The 26,526-nt window shown below is 45.2% G+C and overlaps 1 long non-coding RNA gene across 2 annotated transcripts; it reads right to left on the bottom strand.

Annotated features, from left to right (window-relative positions):
• Window positions 1–9,348: 9,348 nt before the first annotated feature.
• On the bottom strand, window positions 9,349–25,542 carry LOC138746313 (uncharacterized). Of its 2 annotated transcripts, XR_011346858.1 has the most exons (4): window positions 25,466–25,542; window positions 23,613–23,732; window positions 11,808–12,054; window positions 9,349–9,579 (listed from the first exon to the last, which is right to left on the bottom strand). It is a non-coding gene; the product is annotated as an uncharacterized lncRNA (long non-coding RNA). The 2 variants fall into 2 exon arrangements; XR_011346857.1 differs by lacking the exon at window positions 23,613–23,732.
• Between the last annotated feature and the right edge of the window lie 984 nt (window positions 25,543–26,526).

Below are 26,526 nucleotides of genomic sequence, written 5' to 3'. Positions count from 1 at the left end.
CATTGGGAATCTCTAAGTGTCTGAGGTCTCTCAGTCCTGGGATCTATCAAATGTTCCCTCTCTGAATGTGGAATCAATGCAAATTTACCCAGACGGTGAGAATCTGTGGAATTCATTGTCGATGATGGCTGTGGAGGTGTGTATTCAAGATGGACGTAAATGGGTTCTTGATTCAGAAGGGAATCAAGGATTACGGGGAGAAGGCAGGAGTTGAAACCAATAGTAAATCAGTCATGATGGAATGGCAGGGCAGACTTGATGGGCCCAATGGCCCAACTCTGCTACATGTATTATTGGCTTATGACCTTGAGTGTGGGCCTCTTTTAGAGCACAGAACATTACTGCACAGAACAGGCCCTTGCTGCGTTCAGGTGTGTATACTTGAAAAATAATTAAACCCTCTGTATTGGGAAGGGTTGTGGCTGTCATGTGACAGCTCTGCTCCCTCCCTAGTCACAGGACACACCAAATGCCAATCAGGATTTGGTTCCACCCCACCCATTAGTGCACATCTTGCTATTGGCCCAATGTAAATTACCTGGACTGCAATCTCCAGCCTGCTTGTACTTGGCCTTGGGCTGTTGTAATTAGATTAACCCTCCTGCCACTGAGCTATTGGCCCCCAGTAAATGATGTGGGCGTGTCCCTCCAGCACTAGAAAGGTGCCATGCTTTGTTCTCTCTCTTTGCCAGCTTGGGACCACCCTGCTTCACTCCAGGCCTAGAAATGTGCTGGAGGAACTGTTGGTAAGATATGCGCTGTTAAAAGGGTTGGGAATGTTTAATTAGTGTCCCTTGTAGCATAGAGCCGTGCCTTCACTGAGTCGAGGGGTGGTGGGGCGTTGTAGTGAATTTTCCCTGATCATTTTATGTTCCAGTTCATTGAGTATGTGTGTGCGTGTGCACTCTCTGTCACAGTTGCCATTTTCCCACACTTGCCTTCTGTCAATAAAGTCCTTCCCTCGATCAAAACTGTGGTGAGAGCCCTTGACTTTGAGACCTACTTCACTCCAAACACCCTCCCTATCTCATAACCCTTTATGTTTCTTTCAACCATGTCTCTAAAGTGCCCCTAATGTTGCAGCCTCCACCATTTCCTCTAGTAATGCATTCCAAGCGCCCACTTCTCTCTGCGTGGGGGGGGGGGGGGAATAAGTGCCCCTCATGTCTCCCCTAAACTTTCTTCCCTGCATTTTGTCCAGATGTCCTCTGGCATTTGCTACTCCCACCCTGGTAAAAAGGTGTTGGCTGGGTACCTTATCAATCACCCCTTTAAAGATGGGCATTAACTGCCTTTTAACTGCTTCACTTACCTGTGTTAATGCAACGAACGCGGGATGGCCCATTTTAATCCCGTGTATTACCCGCCAAGGTAGGTAGTATCAGAACTGAGATGCTGGGGTTGTTAAATAAAAGGTTTCCCTGAACCAGCTTTTTTTTAGTTAAGTGTGAACGACCTGACCTGCTTTAAATGTGGGTCAGTCACCAGCCCCTGAAGTAGGATCTCTGTGAAAAAGAGATCCATTAAGAGTAGGTGTTTATAGGTCAGCTGAAAGGCCTGCACTGTGCTGTTGTATTTTCCAAATCTGAATGACTCCAAGGCCATTCCTGAAACGTAATTAGCAAATGATGCCAATTTTTGTCGAAGGCAGTCATATGCCTAGAAATCTCCAATTTTAGTTCAAAAAGATTTGAATTGAATTTGACCCCGAGGTCTCCTCTTAGATTCTTTTAAGGCACATACTAAATTATGTCACGTACACCTTACTTCAATGGGCCAAGACCAGACAGCTTCACTGCTCTGTAATATAGGCATTCAGTGTGGTTACAGGCCCTTTCAGCGCCCAAGAGCTCGTGCTGCCAATTTGAGTGAAAAGCTTTGTTTACACCACCCCCCTCCCCTCCCCATTCAAAGGCTGTCAAAGAGTTGCCACAGACGAGTGTCAATCTGCAAGAGAAAAGCTGCAAAGAAATAAAACCTCCCTCCAGAGTGGACCAGGATTATGAGCCCACTCATATTTTCTCCCTTTGTAACCACAGAAGCCGTGGCGGCATAGCTACTGTTACTTCCTTCCATCATACCAGGCAGTGTTAGGGGATGGTGGGGTGGGGAGGAGGTCTGCATTTGCCGAGCGTCACCTTGAGAGAACCCTCCCCACCACCCCACCCTAGGTCAGTGGTCCTCAACCTTTTTCTTTCCACTCACATACCATTTTAAGTATTCCTTCTATGATTAGTAAGGGATTGCTTAAGATGGTGTGTGGGTGGAAAGAAAACGATTGAAACCCACTGTTTTAATCGTCCCTCATTGACTCGTTATGTGCACGGTTTCAGAACTCGAAAGGAAATGGACCAATGACAATTTTTCTCAAGCAAAATATTTGGGTCTAGAGCAGCGATTCTCAACCTTCCCACTCACATCCCACCTTAAGCAATTCCTTACTAATCACAAAGCACTGATGGCATAGAGATGACTTAAAGTGGGGTGTGAGTGGAAAGAAAGAGGTTGAGAAGCACTGCTTTAGAATAATGAATTTCCTTCGTAAGAAACTTTGTTTCCTCTCTGATTTCCACCTGTCTGAAGAGAAAATGCAACTGTTGGATTGAAAATTGGGAGGAGAAGGAGTTAATTTCTTAATCAGTGTATGACTAAGAATGCAGCTGTGTGATCAGAGAGCAAAGGTTCTTTTTTTCAAATTTAAACCTCAGGTGATCTCATTTTTAAAAATAACCAAGCTTCGGGAATGCTGTTAGGACCTGCCTACTAGCCAGATGGAGGCTGGAAGTAGTGTTTGTGAACCAGTGTGTGACCCAACAGTGGAGAAAGATGTCTAAAGGATGATGATCTTCAACCAATCCAGTGACTGGTGTATGAGAATTGGCAATTAGGCTGTAATAAAGTCAGCAAGGGATGAATGAGAGGGTGATCAGTCAGTGTGGACAAATCTACCAGAAATAGGAAATATCGTTAGGCATCTAGTCCCTTGGTCTGCACCTTTATATAAAAAAAAATATGAATTCTGCTCAGCCTTCCACCAAGGAGTGCTGTGGAGGAGGCAGGTGCGATGGAAATAATTGAATTCAAAAGGGAGGGATTCGCGTGTAAGATGGGTTTGGAGTGAAACATGAATGTCTGCAGATGCTGTGATTAAAAGCGCAGAAATGTGGGAGGGACTCCAGCATTTGGAGAGCTACGGGCCAAACACAGGCTGGTGGGACCAGTGCGGGTGGAAGATTTTGGCCGGCATAGCCAAGTTGGGCTGAACGGCCTGTTTCCACGCTGCTTGGCTCTGCTGTCAACAGTGTGTCTTATAACCATATAACCACTTACAGCACAGAACAGGCCAGCTTGGCCCTACTAGTCCATGCCGTAACAAATCCCCACCCTCCTAGTCCCACTGACCAACACCCGGTCCATACCCCTCCAGTCCTCTCCTCTCCATGTAACTATCCAGTCTTTCCTTAAATGTAACCAATGATCCCGCCTCGACCACGTCTGCCGGAAGCTCATTCCACATCCCCACCACCCTCTGCGTAAAGAAATTTCCCCTCATGTTCCCCTGAAAATTCTCCCCCTTCAACCTTAAACCATGTCCTCTAGTTTGAATCTCCCCCACTCTTAATTGAAAAAGCCTATCCACATTTACTCTGTCTGTCCCTTTTAAAATCTTAAACACCTCTATCGTCCCCCCTCAATCTTCTACGCTCCAAAGAAAAAAGCCCTAGTCTGCACAACCTTTCCCTGTAACTCAGACCCTGAAATCCTGTCAACATTCTCGTGAACCTTCTCTGCACTCTCTCTATTTTGTTTATATCTTTCCTATAATTTGGTGATCAAAATTGTACACAGTACTCCAAATTTGGCCTCACCAATGCTTTGTACAATTTCATCATAACATCTCCACTCTTGAATTCAATACTCCGATTTATGAAGGCCAACATTCCAAATGCCTTCTTCACCACACCATCTACCTGAGTATCACCTTTTAATCTACGGTAATCTTCCTCACTGTCCACAACACCACCAATCTTCGTATCATCCGCAAACTTGCTTACCCAACTCTCCACCCCTACATCCAGATCGTTAATATATATAACAAATAATAGTGGACCCAGGACCGAACCCTGAGGAACTCCACTAGTCACCGGCCTCCAATTGGACAAACAATTTTCTACCACTACTCTCTGACACGTCCCATCCAACCATTGCTGAATCCATTTCACTACCTCCTTATTTATACCTAATGCCTCCACCTTTTTTCCTAACCTCTTGTGGGGAACTTTGTCAAAAGCTTTACTAAAGTCTAAATAGACAAGATCCACAGCTTTCCCTTCATCAACTTTTTTTGTAACCCCCTCGAAAAACTCAATCAGGTTTGTCAAGCATGATCTATCCCTGACAAAACCATGCTGATTACTCCCTATCAATCCCTGTACCTCCAAATATTTGTAAATACCATCCCTCAGAACACTTTCCATCAACTTGCCCACCACAGACGTCAGACTCACGGGCCTATAATTCCCAGGTTTACATTTGGACCCTTTCTTTTTCCTGTACCCCTCACATTTAAACGTCGCACCATTTCAAATTGATAATGAGGGTTGTTCACTGTCATACACATCATACAGATGTACCAAAATTCTTATCAGCTGCAACAGGACAGGTACTACAAAAAACAATTACAATAGTAAACATTAAATTGTTGAGAGGTATTAAATTCAAAGGATAGATTATAAATATTCAGATTTATTGACAGACTACATTCTTGAACATTGTGCTAAACCACGTAGAGGCAAGAGCACAGCATTGCTTCATGCCAGTGGTGACCCAAAATGGGTCTCGAGACAATCTGTTACTCCGGCCATCACACTGTCATGGAGTTGTCGGACAATTGCAGTGAACTTCACGGGGCAGCCAAACTTTGCCGTGATATTTCGCGGCCACTCACGGTAAGCAGATTGGAAAACTTTGGTGGCTTCGGCAAGCGGCACGGACTTCTCTTGGAGTAGCCTTGCTGTGAAGGCCATGTCCACTGTTCCACGCCAGATTTCAGGTTTATTGTCAGAGTCCATACATGGCATCACATACAACCCTGAGATTCTTTTATCCTGCGGGTGCAACAGTCTTACCACTAATTGGTGGTGCAACAAATAAACTAAACGCAGCGTTAAACATGTAAACAAAGAAAACTGTAAACGGTTAACAAATGTAAACAAACTGTGCAATGCAGAGAGAACAAAAAGAAAATCAATATAGAGCACAAGTAAGAGTCCTTAAATGAGTCCCTGATTGAGTTTGTTGTTGAGGAGTCTGAGGGTGGAGGGGAGGAGCTGTTCCTGGACCTGGTGGTGCGAGCCTTATGGCCCCTACACCTCTTTCCTGACGGCAGCAGTGAGAACAGAGCACTTGCTGGGTGGGCTTTGATAATTGCTACTGCTCTCCGAAGGCAGCATTCCCTGTAGATGTTCTCGAAGGTGGGGAGAGTTTGGCCTGTGTGTCCACTACCGTTTGGAAGACTTTATGCTCAGGGGGATTGGTGTCCCTGATACTAGACCATGATGCAGCCGGTCAGCACACTTTCCACCTCATCTCTGTAGAAATCAGCCAGGGTTTCTGGTGTCATACCAAACCTCTGCAAATTCCTGAGGAAGTCGAGGCGCTGATGGGCTTTCTTCACAATGCCATTGGTGTATTGGGTCTAGGAAAGATCCTATGAGATAATAACTCCCAAGAACTTAAATTTGCTCACCCTCTCGACCTCTGATCCCCCCACCCAGTGATCGCTGGATCACTGAAGTCACTGACTTTCCTGAAGTCAACAATTAGCTCCTTATTTTTGGTGACATTGACTGTAAAGTTGTTCTTGGTCCACCATTCAACCAAGCTTCTCCATCGTGTAAGCTGACTCATCCCCTTCCTTTACACGACCCACTTCAAGGTTGTCGTTGTGGAAGAAAAAAAATGTGGTGTTATAATAGAACAGAGAACTTAGAACACCACAACACAGTAAAGGCCCTTCAGCCCTTGATGCTGTGCTGTCCCATACAAGATTCTTAATTATTGTCATGTATTAAAACAGGTGTAATGTTACATGAAATTTGCTTTTGTCTGCCCTTTTGTTCACCATCGGCAGGAATACATAGTGCCCCTTACAGTCGGAGAAAGGGAAGGCAAAGAGAGCTCCCCCAGAGTCACCAAGTGTCTGTGGATTTACCTCCAGGGCTGCCCCCCCAGCCTCCGCAGCTGCGCAATTTCAGTCCAAACCATCAGCAACATGAGCTCCAGATCCAAACCTCCGTCACCACTGCTGATCATGGGTGCCGCCATCTTGGGCCCAGACCCCGTGGTCGCAGGATTTAAAAATAAACCACTGTCAGCTCCTTTAACAGACCATTTAAAGCCTGTGCGGAGTCATTGGACTGGGCAGTAGAACCTCGCGGTGTATCCATGCTCTCCCCAGCCTCAGGGTCGGCATCATGGGCGGGAGGGGGGGGTGCCATGGAATGTGCTCCTCCCTAAATGTTATTGTTCCGCCCCACCTGGACTGCCACACAAACGGCAGTTTGTGCCCCCCCTCCCCCCACAGTTACCCTAATGCCCCGCCCGATTAGATTTGTTCTGACGCTGACTCTACCCAGCCTGCACCAGAAGCGCTGCCATTAGCAGAGAAGGCAGTCCTTTTGTGGTGTCAGGGCAGTCGTGGAGTCCCACAGCGTGGACGCTAGCCCCTTCGGTCCAACTTGCTGGGGGACGGACCTACTGGCACTTGGTGTCACCGACGGGACTGTCCTTTTGTTCTCCTTCTCTTATTGTGAGCAGTTTTGGGGGGGCTTCTCATTCAAGAAAGGATGCGCTGACATTGGAGAGGGTCAGAGGAAGTTCAGACGGATGATTCCGGGGACGAAGGGCTCCTTGCATGAGGACGGTTTGACAGCTCTTGAACTGTACTCAGTTGGAATTCACAAAAATAAGGGGGTGATCTCAATGAAAGATTTTGAATGTTGAAAGCCGTGGACGGTGTCGATATAGAAAAGTTGTTTCCCACGATGGGAGAGGACAAGAGGATTGAAGGGCGTCCACTTAGAACAGGGATGTGTGGGAATTTTGCTGGCCAGAGTGTGGTGAATCTATGGAATTTGTTGCTACGGACGGATGTGGAGGTCATAAGGTGTATTTAACATAGATTAATAGGCTACTGATTAGTCAGGGCAACAGAGGTTATGGGGAGAAGTCCAAATAGTGGCGTTAAGTGGAAAAATGCATCAGCTCATGATTAAATGGTGGGGAAGACTTGATGGGCTGAATAGCCCATGTCTACTATGTTTTATGGTCTTATTGGTGGTGGCCTTTACAGCCAGCAAGAGTTGACTAATTCTGTTCATTTACACGTAGGATAACAAAGGAATGATGGAAAAAGCAAATAGCAGAGAGAAAAATGGTAGAGATGAGAAGCATTGGCCATTGAATCACTACGGAACTAAACAAAGAGTCTGGTTCTTGAGGGATATTGATGTAGAATGTCCTTCAAGAACCAGACTCTTTGTTTTAGTGATGCAATGGCAATTGCAAAGATCCAGTGGTTTCAAACTGCCCCACTCAACTCACCTTCCACCAGAAGGAATCACTATGCCATAAGTGCTCCGTGATTAGTAAGGGATTCCTTCAGGTGGGACATGGGTGGGAAGGGAAGGTTGAGAATCACTGCTCTAGACCCAATTGGTACTGAAATATTTTGCTTGAGAAAAATAGTCGTTGGCTCATTTCCTTTGGAGATCTGAAACCGTGCACATAACAGGTCAATGAGGTACGATTGCAACTTTCTTTCCACTCACACACCACCTTAAGCAATCCCTTACTAATCACAGAGCACTGATGGCATAGGAATTACTTAAAGTGGGATGTGAGTTTAGAGGAGCAGTTGGAAAATCACTGTAAATGTATGTCTCCCTTTTGCTGTCGAACCTTCTGCTCTAAGAATGACGTAAAGGCTGCCGACGACTCCAGGTGCAGGCTGCGGCTGAGATTCACACCTGCCGGAGTCTGGCTCAAGTCTGGCTGAAGGGGGCACCAGGTATCGGCAATGGGACGCGAGAGGGTGCCGAGGGCCCTGACGGTTCTGATCGTGTTGGAGGCTCAGATCTGGAATGGGGTGGGTGGGGGGGGAGGCTGAGGCAGTGCGAGAGACGAATCCATGGTACTCCCTTTTGCTTCTCTCTCTCTCCGCAGGTGAGAGGTGCTTCAGGTAGTTCCTGCTGTTGGTGAACCTGCACCAGACTAAAGCAAATTCTGTGCTCTAATTTTATTATATGACAAATGAAGGAACTTTGAACCTTGATAATTTAATGCTTTTGGGAATGTTTTTTCTGCATTAAATAGGGGCATCAGATGATCTTGTGGTAGAGGGGGACTGAACAGCTCCCTCAAATTAAAGGCAAGCTTGCATTAGCCCATCAGCCTGAAATCCGAAGCAACCCTTGAGGATTTATTTTGAAATAATGTTTCCCTGTTAAAGGAGGGAGATTATTTTTTTATTCTCTGTGGCAAAGTACATCCTTCTGTACAGTTACAGTATGTGCGCAGACTGCAGAGACCGAGATTGTTCTCTCACCGTTAGAGATGGCTTAGTGGCAGTCAGAATGCTATAGAGCACGGCATCCTTTCAGCCCATTGAATTTGGCCCATGGGGGGGGGGGGCGCTAATCTCATTTCATTCTCCCCTCCTTCCTATCAACTTATCGCAGACCCTACATCTCGCCTAAACCAGGGGCAAATTACGGTGGACACAACCTTCCATTCCACATGTGGAATCGCAGGGAGAAGGTGCCAGGCAGCACCGGAGGGTAGGATTGAACCGGGGCCTCAGTAGCTCTACCAGCTGCGCCACTGCGTCTCCCATTGGGATCAGGGAGTGGGGGGGGGGGGTTTGCGGACCTGCTGGTCCCCATTGATGGAGTTGGTAGTCGGAGGGGTCAGATGTTCACACGAGAGGCGAAGGAATCAGAGGGGAGAGTGATGAAAATATCGTTAGAAAATGCCTAATGGTCGGACAAGGGAGGAGAATATGCTACAGGGAAAATTAATGGGAGAATGTGATCTTCCCCGTGGTTGAAGAGCTGAAAAGTGAAGGAGATCGGAATTAACGTATGTTTTTTGTGAGATTGCGTGTTTCTGAGATAGAGAATCTCTCTCTCTCTCTCTCTGCAGTAATAATTTACAAAAATGTTGTCTGTTCCGACCTTGTGACCACTGAATCATTTTGCTCATTCCACTGTTCTCACACATAAAGGTCAACCAGTGATCACTCTCATGAATTATCTCTGTTATATCGAAAGAAGAAAGTCATATAAATTTGAGTACATCCACACGGAACCAAAGACCATGCAATTTTATTGAAAGGAGAAAGTCACTAATCCCCAATCACCACGCTGGGTTCTTGAGGTAGCTGGATGAAGCCAATATTGCCTCTTGCAGACACTGCCGTAGACGGGGCAGGACAGAGGGAGTAGGTTGAGAAACGAGTGCTCTCCCTCTGATTGAGATGGCCTCGAGATTCTGGTTTCTCCTTCTATTTTCCCCTCTCTATGTGCAAAAAGTAAAAGAAAGAACATGCAATGATCCGTGATAGAAATATATGAAATCAACCTTTGCAAGATATAGAATTCCTTAAATTGTCACTGGTTTTCAAATTGCCCGCCCACCCCACTCACATTCCCCCTTAGCTTTCCCTCGGCCATCGGTGCTCTGTGATTAGTAAGGGACTGCTTAAGGTGGGATGTGAGTGGAAAGACAAAGTTTGAAAACCACTGTTTAATCGTACCTCATTGATGGTTTCATAACTTCGAAGGAAATGGAACCAATGATAATTTTTCTCACACAAAATATTTCAGTAACAATTGGGTCTAAAGCAGTGGCCCATGTACCACCTTAAGCGATCCCTTACTAAACACAGAGCACTGGTGGCATTGGAATCTGAATTTAATGCAGCAGGTTGAAAACCACTGGGCTATAGTGACAATGGGCCATGCTACAGTGGTGGAGAATTCCAGAACTTTGCGGAAGAGTATGATTGTTTTGACATGTGACTTCAAGCCTTCTGCATATCCAGTCAAACGGTAAAGCAGAGAAGGGAGTTCACATCGTTAAGCACAAGACAGTGGCTCAGATCTTTACTTAGCTCTGTTTAGTTACTGAGCTTCACCACTTAAACATGGCCATCACCTGCTGAGCTCCTGATGACACCTAGACTACGCACCACACTTCCCTACTCTGCAGACCCAAACAAGAACAGAGATGTCAAACGGAAAACAACAGGAGACAAAAGTCAAACAATGACAAGTTAGCAAGAAGCTTAGGGCCACTGGCACAACACGACTCAGGGAGAGTCGGAGATTCCGACACCTGGGACAAGAAGGCCACTGTTCTGGAGGACGTACATCCAAGATCTTATACTGTCAGGTGGTCAAATACTGAGGAGGAATCGAAAGAGCCTGCTGAAAACTCAAGAGATGCTGCAAGAGCAGACAAATGCAGAAGATCCAGCCTGCACCGCAACAGAGGAAACACCTCCAGTGCTAGACAGTGGTGGACCAGCTGACAACATGCAATTGTCTTGAGATGATCCGCGCATGCTATCAAAGCAGGATGAATGTCCAAAAGAAAAAGAACTGCAGACATTTTAAAAAAATTGTTTTCAACCTTAAAATGAAACAAATACTCTGTTACAGTGCAATGTTGCTAGGTTCAACATCTTAAGGGAAGGGGATGTGGGGATTGGGAGTTAGTGATCCTCCTGACCACTAGAGGGAGTCAGAGATGATATGTTCCACCTCAGGTTAGATGCAAAATGGATGTCCCATGAGGATGTGAGTTGTTAATAAAATATAATTAATACAAAAGAACCCATTTTCTTTATTACAAAGAAGAAATATTACACCCAGAGTAGTGGAATGAAAACAAGTTGCCCTCGATGCTGACTGCTTTAGGAAGTTTGTGTTCATGTTCTAACATCACTTGCAAATGGGGAAGGGATGCTTACACCTTACCCACCCTTGAGTCTTGCATGTATCCCATCACATCCAACAGAGATGTGGCAAAAATGTTTCCCATGGTAGTGCAGTCTAGGACAAGAAGGTCCAACGTCAGGATGAAAGAGTGTCAATTTAAACCAAAGATGCAGAAAAATTTCTTTAGTCAGAGGGCCGTAGACTGTGGAACTTGTTGCCGCGGGCGGCTGTGGAAGGGAGGTCGTTGAGTCTCTTTAAGGCTGCGATTGACATCATTTGATCAGCCAGGGCATCAAGGGTTACGGGGAAAAAGCCGGAGAGTGGGGTTGAATGGGAGGATGGTTCAGCTCATGATAAAATGGCAGAGTGGACTTGATGGGCCGATTGGCCTACTTCTGCCCCTATATCCTGTGATCTTTGTAAACTGCATATGTTTTTATTTTCTCTGATAATGCTCTCAGGAGTTTACTGCACAGCAGATGCCCTTAGGCCCACAATGTTCCAACCTCTGTAAACCAGCTCCACCAAAAATCTAATTTTTCCCTCCCTCACACCCATACCCTCTATTGATCTTACAAACGTTTAAAGGCACTCGCAGGGGTGTCTCTGTGCAAAATGGCGCCTATATGTGTCCAAATAAACGGCGACGAGGAGGTGTCACTGCTGGCCGCCATGTTGTATTTGCATGGTATCAGCCCTTCAAGTGCCATAACCTCGAAACATCCCTGGGCCTCTGGCAAAATTTAACTTGCATTGATTTCTGCTTTTCAATAAACAGCATAAAATTGATCTGTCTTGTTTTACCTCTTTTTAATTTTAAAAAATAGAAACAGCCTCAGTAAAAGACGAAGCATTTTTCTGATCTCTCAACGGCAGTGCAAAAATCGTGTATTTTACTTCAATGCCACATCAGCATGGATCACGGTAATCTCCAGTTCCAACATGTAAGAATTAATCATCCTCGACCTGTCAACTTCCCGTTTTGTTTGAGATAAAATGGAATGGCAGACTAAAATTTCACTGAAGAAGTCATTTGATACTTGAAGCAAAACTACACAAAAAAAATTATAAAAATATTAACATTAGAATTGCTGAAGTATTAGATGAGCTAAGAGTGATGAGAGAACATAATATTAATTGTTCATTTAAACAAAGCAGCATCGTAGGTCATTGTGAATTGAACCAGAGTGCAATTAGCTTGGGTCCCTTTTTATGGGTGTTGGAGTGATAGCTCTATTGAAGATTATCATCCCATTACTGAATCAGGCCCTTTGGCCCATCAGGTCTGCACTGACATTCTGCTCTCCTGTATTTTTATTCTCCCCAAGTTCCCATCATTCGACCATCCTCGCCCCCACCGCCCCAAGACTATCTCACCCTTGAAGGGCAATTTATGGCACCCTTTTGTCCTTTGGGATGTGGTGGGGGGAGGGGAGGGTGGGAACGGGACGTCTCCGAGGGAAGCTGCAGCTCTGAGGAGATCACACGACTGTGGAAATACCCAAGTCGGCAATGGGCTGTCCATACCCCAAGTAGGCAAGCCTGATGTGAGCACTGGTCCTTTATCTTTTCATCGTTTCCACATGAAACGCATTTTCAATGCCAGCCCATCGTTACTAACATTGCAGACTTTAACTTCGATTCCTTTGTACATTGCTTTTGGCTTTCCTAACTCGAAGTATTGAGTACAGAAGTTGGGATGTTATGTTCAAGTTGTATAAGACATTGGTGTGGCCAATTTTGGAATATAGTGTACAGTTTTGGTCGTCTAACTATAGGAGAGATATCAATAAGCGCAAAGAAGATTTATTAAGATATTTCCTGGACTTCAGGGACTGAATCACAGGGAAAGGTTAAACAGGTTAGGACTTTATTCCCTGGACCGTAGATGAACGAGGGGAGATTTGATAGTTATTTGAAATTATGAGGGGACAGACAGAGTAAATGTAGACAAGCCTTTTCCATTGAAGGTGGGTGAGGTTCAAGCAGGAGGACATGGGTTAAGGGTAAAAGGGGAAAGGTTTAGAGGAACATGAGGGATGACTTCTTCACTCAGAGAGTGGCGAGAGTGTGGATCGAGCTTCCATCTGAAGTGGTAGATGCGGGCCCGATTTTAGCATTTAAGGGAAATTTGGGCATGTATATGGATGGGAGAGGTATGATGGGTTATGGACTGAGGACAGAACAGTGGGACTAGGCAAGGAGAAGTGGCTCAGCACAGACTAGAAAGGCTAAAGTGGCCTGTTTCTGAGCTGTAATTGTTCTCTGGTTCATTGAACTCTTGGAGCATTCAAAGTATTTGTTATTCTCCAGGTAAATATAAACCAAGAAAGCTTCTTCTTATGGATGACCTTCATGGTCAAACATTATATGCTCACAGAGCCTCGTTTGTAGGCTTAATTGATATATTGTGTTATGATTTAACAGTATTGTTCATTATGTATAAACGAACCTCAAGCAGTTGATAGTTTAATGTTCTATTGAAGGATTACCCAAACTAACACACTGATAGATGGGTTCCATCACATTTCAGTTGAAAAGCTGTTTCTTTCATGACACTGGATGTATTAAATATTATTTAACATGTTTGACAGCTTAATCAATTGGATTCATGAAGTACTCAAGAAGCTACGCCAGCCCGCTCACTTCAGCATTTTGGATTCCAATCGATATTAACGAGACTTCAATAATTGAACACAAACTTGGGTAGGTAGAACCTGAAGTCACCCCCCCCCCCCACCTCCGTGATCTTACCAAAGTTTCTCGATACCAAGGACATCCCCTCTTTTAGACATACATTCATTTAGTCATACATACAACATGGTAACAAGCCACGAGTCTGGGCCAACCAATTTACACCCAATTGTCCAGTACATTTAGAACGGTGGGAGGAAATTGGACCCCCCCCCCCCCCCAAGGGAAAACCCACACAGACATAGGAGAACGTACAAACTCTTTACAGACAGCATGGGATTCGGACCCCGGTCCTGATTGCTGGCGCTGTAAAGGCATTGTACTAACTGCGTCTCTTCTCACTGCTACCATCAGGAGGTGTGGGAGCATCCAACGGCTACTTCCCCTCCGCCACCAGAATTCTGAATGGACAACTGAAGGGGCGGCCCGGTTAGCGCAATTTTGCTACAGCGCCAGCAACAGGAATGGGGTCAGAATCGCGCACCGTCTGTAAGGTGTTTGCGGTTCTCCCCACGTCTGCATGGGCTTTCACCAGGGGCTCTGGCATCCCCCCGCCCCATCATTCAAAAATGTACTGGGGGTGTAGGTCAATTGGGTGTAATTGGGCCTAAAGGGCCTGTTACCCTGTTGTCTGTCTAGATATTTCTTAAAAAGGCAACGAACCACAGACACAGCTCACTTATCTTCTCCTCTTTTGCACTAATTCATTTTGTTTTTAAATTATCTAAATTTATGGAATAGCAGCTTTTGCACCTTGACGCTGTTGCAAAAGAACAAATTTTGTGACACATGTTTATGACAATAAATTCTGACTCTCGTAAGCATATAATCAGTGGCTGAAAAACTAAAATGTAAATGCCCGCCCACTGGAAGTGGAATGGATTGTGCTGGTCGGCATGCATACCACTTGCCGATTATCTCGGGTGCAGGGAACAGAAACAGGAAACGTGTTTCGCCTGGATTTTTGCAGTGGTTATAAGTCAACAATTCCAGCCGTGATCGATCTAGATGAAGGGTTTTAACCCAAATCCATCATCAAATCCTTTCTTCCTACTGTAGCGACTTCACCCACCGAGTTCCTCCAGTGGGTTACTTCTCGTGCTTCAGGTTCCAATGTCTCTTGCGTCTCCCATTTGCTCTCATTATATTGTTCAAATTCATCATTTTATTTCAATGCTCCTTCAGCGCTGGAGCCAAAGCTTTGTCTTGACTGTCCCTGTGCCTGTCTGCAAAGTAGAGCTTGCAGCAGATCTCTTCCCTGAAGTACTTCATAATAAAGGTGACATGGTTGGCGCAGCAGTTAGCGCATCGCCATTACGGCACCAGCGATCGGGACCAGGGTTCGAATCCCACACTGCCTGTAGGGAGTTTGTACATTCTCCCTGTGTCTGCGTGGGTTTTTCCCAGGGTCTCAGGTTTCCTCCCACCGTTTGAAATGTTCCTTAGGTTAATTGGGAGTAATTGGGTGGCAAGGCTCATGGGCTGAAATGGTCTGTTACCGTCCTGTATGTATAAATTTAAAATGATCATATAATTGTATAAATATAACTGGACGAAACAGCGTTCTTCAGTCCTCGGTGTAAAATCATGCAAACACATATATAGACATAACACACATATTTACAGGTGATCTATATGCAGTACGTATATAAAAATAAATCAATATTGTTAAATATATGTGGTTCCCATCCTTTTTCCTTCCACTCACCTCCCACTTTAAGTATTCCCAGAGATGCTCTGTGATTAGTAAGGGATTGCTTAAGGTGGAGTGCGGGTGCAAAGAAAAAATGTGAAAATCCCTGTTTTAATCATACCTCATTGATTCGTTATGTGCAGGGTTTCAGAACTCCAAAAGGAAATGAGCCAATTACAATTTTTCTCAAGCAAAATATTTCAGTAACAATCGGGTCAAGAGCAGTGATTCTCAACCTTCCCTTCCTACCCACAGCTTCTACCTTGATATGTGTATATTTAATATTTATAATTGCCTACTGTCCTTGAGAATTCCTTAGCGTCATTAGATTCTTGGGCAACTTCATGAAGATCGATATTGTCTGTTGCCTAGTAGAAGTGGACTTTGAAAAGCGGGAAGCGACCCTCCACCTGGACGGTCAGCTTGCTGCGTTGGGAGGCTTGACTTGAGGTCAGTGCCGAGAATTGTTCCTTCAGCACTGGAGCCAAAGATCTGCCTTAACTGTCCCGGTGCCCATTTTGTCTGCAAAGTAGACCTCGCTGCAGAATTCTGCCCTGAAGAACTTTGTAATGCAGACACTATGGACAAGAAGCAACAAACTGGAAAGGGACCCAGTTCCTTTTGAAGCTGTAAGTAAAATATTCTCGAGTCTGAATCGAAATTTCTGGAGCCGGATGCATTATTCATAATTCACCGCAGACATTATTAGAACCTGCTGAAAATAGAAATGGAGATAGGAATCAACTTGGAAGTTTAAGCCTTTAAATAACATGGTTGTGCAATTTTCCAGCACTCTACAGAACATTAAAGGCTTGAATTTTCAAGAGCTTGTTTGGATCCATCTAACACTGAGTGCATAATATGCAGGGAACAATCACTGGTACATGTTTTAGTAACCTGGGGAAATAGATGGGACAAAATTGACAGATGAGCCCATAGTAATCCAACCTCCGCTGCTTCAACCAAAAGAGAGACCTAGTTAACTATAATATGCACAAACCTCTTGGATTTTTGAAGGATCAAGTGAAATCAAGTCAAGTTTATTGTCAGCTGATTGCACAAGTACAACACGACGAAGCAGCGTTCTCCGGCCCTCGGTGCAAAACACGCAGTCACACAACCAAATGTAACACACATACAGACGCACAGTACAATAAATAAACATTGTTGTATGAGAGTCTCAGACAGTTAGCATGAGCAGTTCCTTTGGTCATTCAGCGTTCTCACTGCCTGTGAGAAGAAATTGTTCTTCAGCCTGGTGGCTCTGATACTCCTGCGTCTCTTTCCCGACGGGAGCAGCTGTGAGATGCTATGTGAGGGGTGGAAGGGGTCCTCGATGATTTTGCGCGCTGGTAGATCACGTCAATGGGAGGGGAGGGAGACTCCAGTGATCCTCTCTGCCGCCCTTATCGTCCTGTAGATTGACCTTCAATCCATTTGTCTGAGCAACAGGACAACACAGTGATGCAGCCGGCCAGGACACCCCAGATGGAGCACCTGTAGAAGGTGATCTCCTAAAGATGTTCCTATCACATACTTTTTTTTTAGATATAACTGACTCTTTATGATCTCCTGTCATATTTTAAATCTTTCTAGTATATTGCTTCCGAAGCAAGCTGTTTTGGTTAGTTCAAGCATGACTGGGCATGCAGGTGGTATGCAAATGTTGTCTTAGGCCTGGGCAGGCTAGAAAGGCATTTAAGGATGGTGTTGAGAATTTTCTTGGCAACTTCAGAGGATATAGCTGCTTCCAGCTGATTGACAACACGCTTCAAGCGGACAAGAACCATGAAGAGCAGCGTGTCGTTGAAAATTCATTTTCTGCATTCGGCCTTGGACTCCTTCCCTGCTGATCTTGGTGTGGTTAGTGAGAAACATAGTGAAAGGTTTCACCAGGACATTGAGACCATGGAAGAACAACTGGAACCCATTGCGTGGGGTACTGAGCAGGCAGTGGAGCATCCTTCAGAAGGTTGGCAGCGAGGCTTCGGCGGGTCGGCGGTGAGGCTTCAGTGAGTTGCAGCGAGGTGAGGCCCAGTGGGAGCAGTGGCTTGGAGCTGAACTCGGTGAGGTTTGGCAGGAGCAGCGGCAAAGGGAAGTTCAATTTTTGATTTTTGATCCTTGATATTTTAATTAATCCTTTAGTTATATGAGAGGAGAAAGCAATGGAGTCAGTTAGGGCAGTGGAATGCTCCGAATGCAGGATGTGGGAAATCTGGAATGGCAAAGTTGTCCCTGATGATTACACCTACAAAAGGTGCATCCAGCTGCAGCTCCTGACAAACCAAGAATTGGAGCTGGAACTGGATGAACTCAGGATCATTCTAGAGGCAGAAAGGATGAAGGAAGACAGTCACCCCCAAAGGTCAGGCAGCATTTAGCTGGGTGGCTGTCAGGAGAGGGAAATAGAGAGCATAGTACCCCTGTGGTCTTTCCCATCAACAATGCATACTGTTTTGGATACTGTTGATGAAGATGACCTACCAGGGAAAAGCTGTAGTGGTCACATCTCTGGCACCGAGACTGGACCCTCAGTTCAGAAAGGAAGGAGGGAGGAGAGGAGTGCAGTAGTGATTGGGGATTCGATAGTTAGGGGGGCAGATAAGATATTCTGTGGGAGAGATCGAGAATCCAGGATGGTCTCTTGACTCCCTGGTGCCAGGGTCCGTGATATCTCGGATCAAGTTCTCTGTATTCTCAGGAGGGATCAATGACATAGATAGGGAGAGTGGTCGAGTGGTAGTGAATAGTTGCTTCTCAGGCTGGAGGCCTACGATTAGTGGTGTGCGTCAGGAATCGGTGCTGGGACCCTGATAACATGCAAAATTGGATCAGAAAGTTTGCTGATGACATGAAGATTGAAGACGTTGTCGACAGTGAGGAAGAATTTCAAAGCTTGCAGAGAGATCTGGACCAGCAGGAAAAATGGCAGATGGAGTTCAATGCAGACAAATTGAAATTTGGAAGGACAAACTAAGGTAGGACATGCATAGTAAATGGTCAGGCACTGAGGAGTGCAGAGGAAGAAAAAGGATGTGGGAATACAGATATTTAATTCCCTGAAAGTGGCGTCACAGGTAGACAGGGTTGTAAAGAAAGAGTTTGCATTTGGCCTTCACAAAGCAAAGTATTGAGTACAAGAGTTGGGATGCTATGGTGAGGTTGTGTAAGACATTGGTGAGGCCAAATTTGGATTATTGTACGCCGTTCTGGTCACCAAACGACTGGAAGCATATCAGTAAGAGTGAAAGAGTGCAAAGAAGATTTATTAGAATGTTGCAGTGGCTTCGGGTGTGGAGTTACAGGTAAAGATTAATTAAGTTAGGACTTTATTCCTTGGACTGTAGAAGATTAAATGTGAGTAGGCTCTTTCCACTTCGATTAGGAGAGATAAATACGAGAGGACATGGCTTTCAGTTGAAAGGTTTCGGTGGAACTTCTTCACTCAAAAAGTTGTGGGAGAGTGGAACGAGCTGCCATCTGACGTGGTAAATGCGAGCTCACTCTTAAATTTTAAGTCGGATAGATACATGAATGAGATCTGGAGGGTTATGGAATGGGTAGAGGTCAGTGGGACTAGCGAAATGACGCTTTGGCGCAGACAAGTAGGGCCAAATGGCCTGTTTTCTGTGCTGTAGAGTTCTACGAATGCTGGCCAACTATTGTTGGATACTGTCATGAGTGGCATCAGCTGCTGAGTACAAAATAATTTTAGGTCAGTTGAACTAACACAAAGTGTCAGCATGAAGATGGGATTAAGCCTGGTAAATTCAATGAAAGTTAATTTAATGTTTCTCCAGCCCTACGTGATGCAGCCAATCTGAAATGAACTTTGTGCTCAGTTTGAAGTTGTTTATCATAATCCAAGTTTTTCTTCATTAAGCAAACCTTTTGGGAGGGGTGAATAATTATGGTCCAGTGCTATTTGCAATCACTTAATTCTCCATTTCCATTTGATTGATGGTGTAACATCTGTGAAGAGTTAATTGGCCAAGGCAACTTTCCCCTAGTAGGTAGAGGGATGACAGGGTCTACTTGGGAAGACGTGATTAGTGTAAGTGGCTGTATGATGGCCAAGGCAGTCTCAGTGAGCTAAGGACCCAGTTTAGAGATGTATGATTCTGCTAGTAGAAATGTATGGAAAGCAAAAGATGCCCATAATTGCATGAAAGATGAGAGCCTTTTGGAGGACAGTATTTAAGGTCATGTTTAAATTTATTTTTACTTAATATTACATCACCAACTTAGATTTTGCTGTTCTCTACAGCGACTGAAAGTTGATACATCCCTTTTGTCCTTTTTAATAACTGCGGGGATCCAATAAAAAAGAATCAACTGAAATGGAATTTGCAATTAAATCCAAGAAAAAAATTCGAACCCTTGCTTCTGTCAGTGAATCACATTTCCAGCTTTCAGAAGCTCACCTTCAGTTCTACCACGGTGCCTGTGATACAAGAGTTATTTTTTACCCAGAAGAGCTGAAAATAATAACAAAACAAATCAAAACAAGCTGTTATGATCTGGCATTCACTGCCCACGTGGATAAGGTGAATGCTCACAGCCTTGTCAACTGTAGCAAACTTTAATAGGGATTTTATCTGAAGGCTGCACCTGACAATTGGAGTCAGGTGACTCAGGCAGTTAGATTTGGAAAGTTCAGGGCAGCAGGAAGCTGATTGGGCAATAGAGATCATGTGATCCAGGGAACTTGTAACGCAGGGTGGTATTAATTCACTTCAACTCAGCAGCCGAGGGAGATGGTGCTATTGACAAAAGTTCCACACAGTATATGGCAGCAGTGAGTAGGAAATTTACTACGAACTAGTTTTTTTTCTCTATTCAACCTTCTACACGAGCTCTATCGAGAGCGTCCTGGCCGGCTGCATTTTAGTGTGGTACGGTTGCTGCAGAGAAATGGATCGGAAATCAATCCACATAGGAGTGGCAGAGAGGATGACTGGAGTATCCACCCACATCGGCATGACCTACCGGGACCGTTGTCTGAAGAGGCGTGCAAAATTGTTGAGACCCCTTCCACCCTGCACATGGCATCTTTCAGCTGCTCCCATGGAGAAAGAGATACAGGAGGATCAGAGCCAGCACCACCAGGCTGAGGAACAGCTTCTTCCCACTATCTCGGAGGATCTTTCCTGGACCCAACACACTAATGGCATTGTGAAGAAATCACGTCAGCACCTCTACTTCCTTAGGAGTTTGTGGAGGTATGTTATGATATTGAAAACCCTGGCAAATTTCTACAGATGTGTGGTGGAAAATGTGCTGACCGGATACATCACGGTCTGGTATGGGGACACCAATACCCCTGAGCGTAAAGACCTCCAAATGATAGTGGACAGAGGCCAGGACATCATAGGCAAAACTCTCCCCACCATTGGGAATATCTACAGGGTACACTGCCATCGGAGAGCAGCAGCAATTATCAAGGATCCACACCACCCAGGACATGCTCTGTTCTCGCTGCTGCCGTCGGTAAAGAAGTAGGGGTGCCACAAGACTTGTACCACCAGGTTCAGGAACAGCTGCTCCCCCTCCACCATCAGACTCCTCAATGACAAACTCAATCAGGGACTCATTTAGGACTCGTACTTGTGCACTTTATTGATTTTCTTTTTGTTCTGTCTGTATGGCGCTATCAGTTTGTTTACATTTCTTTATTTGTTTACAGGTACACTCCATGAGCAGTTTTTTTTTGCACTACCAATAAATAGTAATTCTGATTCACCCACAGAAAAAGAATATTAGGGTTGTATGTGATGTTCTGTATGTCCTCTGACAATAAATCTGAAATCTGAAGTACAGGTACGCCCCAAGTTACGACCATAATTCGGACCAAAGGATCTGTCGTATCTCAGAATGGAAGTATGCTGGAATTGCATAATTAGCTTGTTAGTTGGTGTCCCAGAGTCCATAGACTGGGTGCAGCCATCTTGATTCCTGTGTGCACGTGTGAGTCTTCGGTTGGCACATGCGCGTAGGTTCGCGTATTGGAGTTCGGTTGGCACATGCATGAAAGTTAAGTGCCCTAACAATTTTGAATTCATGCCCTTAACTCTTGCGCATGTGCCAACCGATCTCCAATACGCCAACCATGCATGCGTCAACCGAAGACTCACACATGCGCACAGAAATCAAGATGGCTGCACCCAGTTTGTGGACCTCGGTATGTAGAGTAACATAGTAAGTATGCACATTATGGCTCTTGAATGCCGTGTATCCCTGTTATAGTTTGTAAAATACAACATCAACCATGTAAATTTTATATCTTTTAACAAATTTTCAGTCGTATGTATGGATGGACATAAGTCGCATAGGTCACAAGTCGGGAAGCACCTGTAATCCCCTACTAACCATGCCATGAGTGCTCTGTGGTTAGTTAGGGATGACTTAAGGTGGTATATGTGGCAAGATAAAGGTTGAGAACCATTGGGTTAAGGTCAGAGATTTAAGGCAATGAGGGGCACTCTACATCTGGAATGAGCTACCAAATGTAACAGTGGAAGCAGGCACAATTTCTATATTCCAAAGGCATTTGTACAGACATTTGGATAGGAAGGGCTTGAAAGGATATGGGCCTAATACAGGCAAATGGGTTGGCATGAATGAGTTGGGCTGAAGGACCTGCTCCTTGTGCATGACTCAGTGACTCAACGCACTCATCAGATCATTAAATTGAAACAGTGGCACGGTTAGTGCAACGCTGCAACAGTGTCAGCGGCCCGTGTTCGAATCCTGCGCTGACTGTAAGGAGTTTGCTCGCTCTCCCTGTGTCTGCGTGGGTTTCCTCTGGGTGCTCCAGTTTCCTCCCACACTTCAAAATATACGAGGCTCTTGGTCAATTGGATGCAATTAGGTGGCCCGGGTACGTGGGCCGGAGAGGCCTGTTACTGTGCTGTACGTCTGAATTTAAATATTTTTAAAAATATTTGAACGAAAACAAAGGTTAATTTGAACGTAATGATACATTTAAAAAATGGAATAGACATGATATTCAAATTTTGCCTGCCTTATGGCAAACAAAGAATCACCATGAACATTACCCAGCGCCTCTAACAAAAGGAGAAAAAGCAAAAGTAACCCACTTCAGAGACATTAAATGTTTGCGGATTTGCTTCCCGCAGCCTCCATTTCAAACCTTCAGCAACATGAGCTCTAGGTCCAAACCTTTGACATGATCAGGAAGCCTTCAGCGCCCAAGGCCCCTTCGGGAGCCCTTCTTGCCCTCAGCCCCCGCCCAAATCCCGGATCCAATACCTGGTTCCCATGTGCCAGTCTCCAGTAGCCCACAGCCCTTGAGGGTCCTATGACTGCAAGTCGGCAGCAGCCCACACCCCGTGTGATTCCTTCGGCCGCAGGTCGCCAACTGCCTACAGCCTGCGTTAGTACTTCAGACACTGAGTCTCTCACTGGATCACTGCCGTGGTCTCCATCCAGGAAGGTCATCTCCTCTGCTTCTCCTTCTCCACACATTTCTGGTCTGCCGCTCCCCCCAGAATTTGCAACTCCTTGTTGTTAACACAGGCACCTCCATCTTGGGCGCATGATTTAACATAAAGCACTGTTGGCTACTTTAACAGGTTTTTTTAAAGCCTCTGTGGAGCTGTCATCATTAGGCCTGGATGGTAGAACCCTGTAGAGCACCACAGAGTCTCCACTCCCAACTCTTCCGCTGCTGGTACAGTAGCTCTGGCAGAGCCACCATTTTTTTTTCCAGAACACTAGCAGGCCAATGGTTTAAAAAAAACTAGAGAATGGGACTAATTGAATAAGAACTAACTCTCACACAATAGAATATCGGGCATATACATCGACCCCCCCCCCCCCCCCCCATTTTCGGACTGTCCAGGCCTCCCAGCAACAACCCAAAATTTGATACAACATCCCAATCGGTAGGTAACAAAGCTGTAAATTAAGCAAGCAAGTTTTAAAAAAAATCCTTGGCCTACTGGGCAGGCGTGGGAACCTTGGCCTAACGGGCAAGAGTGGTGGCCTCTTTCTCCCGAGCAGGAGCTGGAACCTCGGCCTTCATGGCAGAAGCGACTGGCTTCGTTCTCCCGGCAGGAGCGGCGACCTCTGGGTTGTGGAATGTCTGGGTGGGTTATGGTGGCACCTGGCAGGGGAGAGGTGTCAGGGAGCGGCAGTGGCATTGAGGTGCTTCCAGGGTCGACAAATAGACCGAGTCGGCGCTTCCAGGGTCAACTTACAAGCCAAAGCAGCATCAAGCGGTTTTTGACGTGAATTTAAGGTCTCAACAGCCTCTCTGGCGTACGTCAATCCCCATTTTTTGAGTGAATTTTTGAGGGTTTCAGGACTCGACTTCAACGCTGAAATATACGATGCTTATTATACGTTTTATGTTCAACATGTGAAATTAATATCAATTGAATCTAATTGTTGATATGAATGACCTGTTTAATAAGCATGTGGCAAATTTCACTGGTTAAACATAATTCCAAATACAATAAAATCCCTGTTATCCAGAATTCAAGCCACCGGCAAAAAAATTGTGGGAAATAAATAGGATGAATATACGAAAGTATAAAATTGGCGGTGGGTTTGCCAAACTCACAGCACATAATCTCAAGCAACCGGCAAATTTCCTTATCCGCCTTCTCTCAACCCCCATAGGTGCCGGATACTGGGGTTTTTACTGTTCTCGTTCACATGAATAAGGAGACTCACTGGTTTAAGCTGAGTTCACATAAACTTGGTACATGGACACCAGGAAGGAAACCTCCCTCATTGCATCTGCACTCACTGTTCGTCAATATGAAGCGCAGATATCCTTCAGAATAAATCATCACCCTTTTGTTCAAAGCCCTGCATTCCATTCCAGCCAAAAATCAAATTTGTAAACTTTCTCATTATAAATAATGAAAGCAACATTCAATATCTGAACATATTACTGCCGGAATATAAGGGGAATTAAGTCAATCTTTGTCCCTGCTTGATAAATTTAAATAATTTCCAATAACACTGCTTAGAAGAAGAAGAATTTGCATTTATATGAATTTGGGACATTCCAAAGATCCCCACAGCCAATGTCCCTCTTTGCAATAAACGTTGGGAAATACTTCAGGGTACTTGCACTCAAATATATATATTTTTAAAGCCCTACAATTAACTAGCTGAGGTATCCAGAACTAAATGCCATGGTCTCCAAATCAGGGTTAGATATGAGGTGAACATTTCTACCACGGGAAAGATAGATCGCTTTCTGGAGTTCAGGGGTTCTCAGAGCCGTGGTTGCTTGGTGATTTAACAAGATCAAGTTCATTGTCACGTGGATCGAAAGAGCTGCGATAGAGGTTGCTTTGCAGGCGGATCAGTAACCACCTCGTATGTTACACAAGAAGCAGAACAAAAGTACTGCGTGACAGAGGGAGGCCATGTGGCGCAGAGCATAGGCGGGAAAATGTTGCGTCTGAAATGGCGGGGAAGAATCAGTCATTGAATCAGGTGGTGGGTGAGCTCACCCTTGTTAATCTTCTTGATGTAGTTGATGGAGGGGAGAATTTATCATCTTTCATTCGTCTTTTGAAAATCCTATTACCAGAAGCTTCAACTTTCATTTAAATCCTTTATTATGTTTCCATTATAGCAATAATATCGTATTTCTCTAGTCCTTAGATCAGTGGTTCTCAACCTCTTTCTTTCCACTCACTTTAAGTAATCCCTAGGCCATCGGTGCTCTGTGATTAGTAAGGGTCTGCTTAAGGTGGGATGTGGGTGTGAAGGGAAGGTTGACAATCATTGCTCTAGACCCGACTGTTACTGGAATATTTTGCTTGAGAAAAATTGTCGTTGGCCCATTTCCTTTGGAGATCTGAAACCGTGCACGTAACGAGTCAATGAGATACGATTAAAACCGTGGTTTTCAAACTTTTTCTTTCCACTCATATCCCACCTTAAGCCATCCCTTCCTAATCACAGAGCAGCCAGGGCATAGGGATTACTTAGTGGGATGTGAGTGGAAAGAAAAAAGGTTGAGAACCACTGTCGACTGAGCTCATCTCCCTTATACATTTTTCTTGCACTTCAACACATAAACAGTCACCTTTATTATATGTCCTGTCTTCCTCTCTCTCTGTTTTTCTGTGATTATTTTGTGTGACTGGTTTCCTTGGTGATTCTGATCTGAGGTCACTCATTGGTCCAATACTTACCATAGATATTTTAGGACAAGATTCCATTTATTGTCATGTAATAAAACAGGGTCATATTACATGGAATTGCTTTTGTCTGCTGCAAGGCAGACAGATTCGCCATCAGCAAAAATTGCCTGAAGCGCCACCTACAGTCTGAGAAAGAGAAGCAAAAGAGAGAGGTCCCCCCCCCTCCAGAGTCACTGAGTTTCCGCAGCCACGCCAAGTCCAGTCCAAACCATTGGCAACCTGAGCTCCAGATCTGATCCTCCGACACAGTCATGCATCCTTCGGCACCCCCTCGCGCCCTGGTTCCGATACCTGGTACCCCTCCAGCCAGTTTCGAGCCAGTCACCAGCAGTCCGCGGCCCTGCGTGAATCTCCTGACAGCCTTGGTGGGTTCCTCGCCTTAAGTCGCCAGCAGCCCGCCCAGTGCGTGGGTCTTTCAGCCGCAGAGCCCCCTCACTGGTCCGCCGCCATGGTCACTGTCTCATAGGTCAACTCCTCTGCTTCTTCCTCTCAGATGTGGGGGGGGGGGGGTGAGGGGGGTGATGTTTTCTGGAGTCATCTGCTCCCCTGGCGTCTGCAACCCCTCATGGCTGTTGCCGATGAAAGGCACCACCATACGGTGAAAAGAGCACTGAAACATGTCAATGGAATGCATTTCTCTTCATTTCAATGGACACAGGCCAGTGGGTTGCAGGTGAAGAATGGGTTAAGGAGGCTTAGATGCATTTTAAAAAGTTGGATCAACGTCTTCCGGTGTCAAATGTCACAGTAATGGGGCCTCCCAAACAATCCATCCAATTGAGCTGATGTGATCAGTGATGGGAGGAATTGGCCAGGATAATCTGCCAGTTCAGTTTTCCAATGACAGCTCTTCGGGATGTATACGTTGCGTTTAACAGCTCAGATGAGAAATCAGCGCAATGTTACGCAAAATTCATGAATGTTAAACAACAAATTTCAACGT

The sequence above is a fragment of the Narcine bancroftii genome, chromosome 11, assembly GCF_036971445.1.
Source record: "Narcine bancroftii isolate sNarBan1 chromosome 11, sNarBan1.hap1, whole genome shotgun sequence".
Taxonomy (NCBI): domain Eukaryota; kingdom Metazoa; phylum Chordata; class Chondrichthyes; order Torpediniformes; family Narcinidae; genus Narcine; species Narcine bancroftii.
Note: the sequence above shows the minus strand (reverse complement) of the source record. Positions and strands in the feature narration are given on the sequence as shown.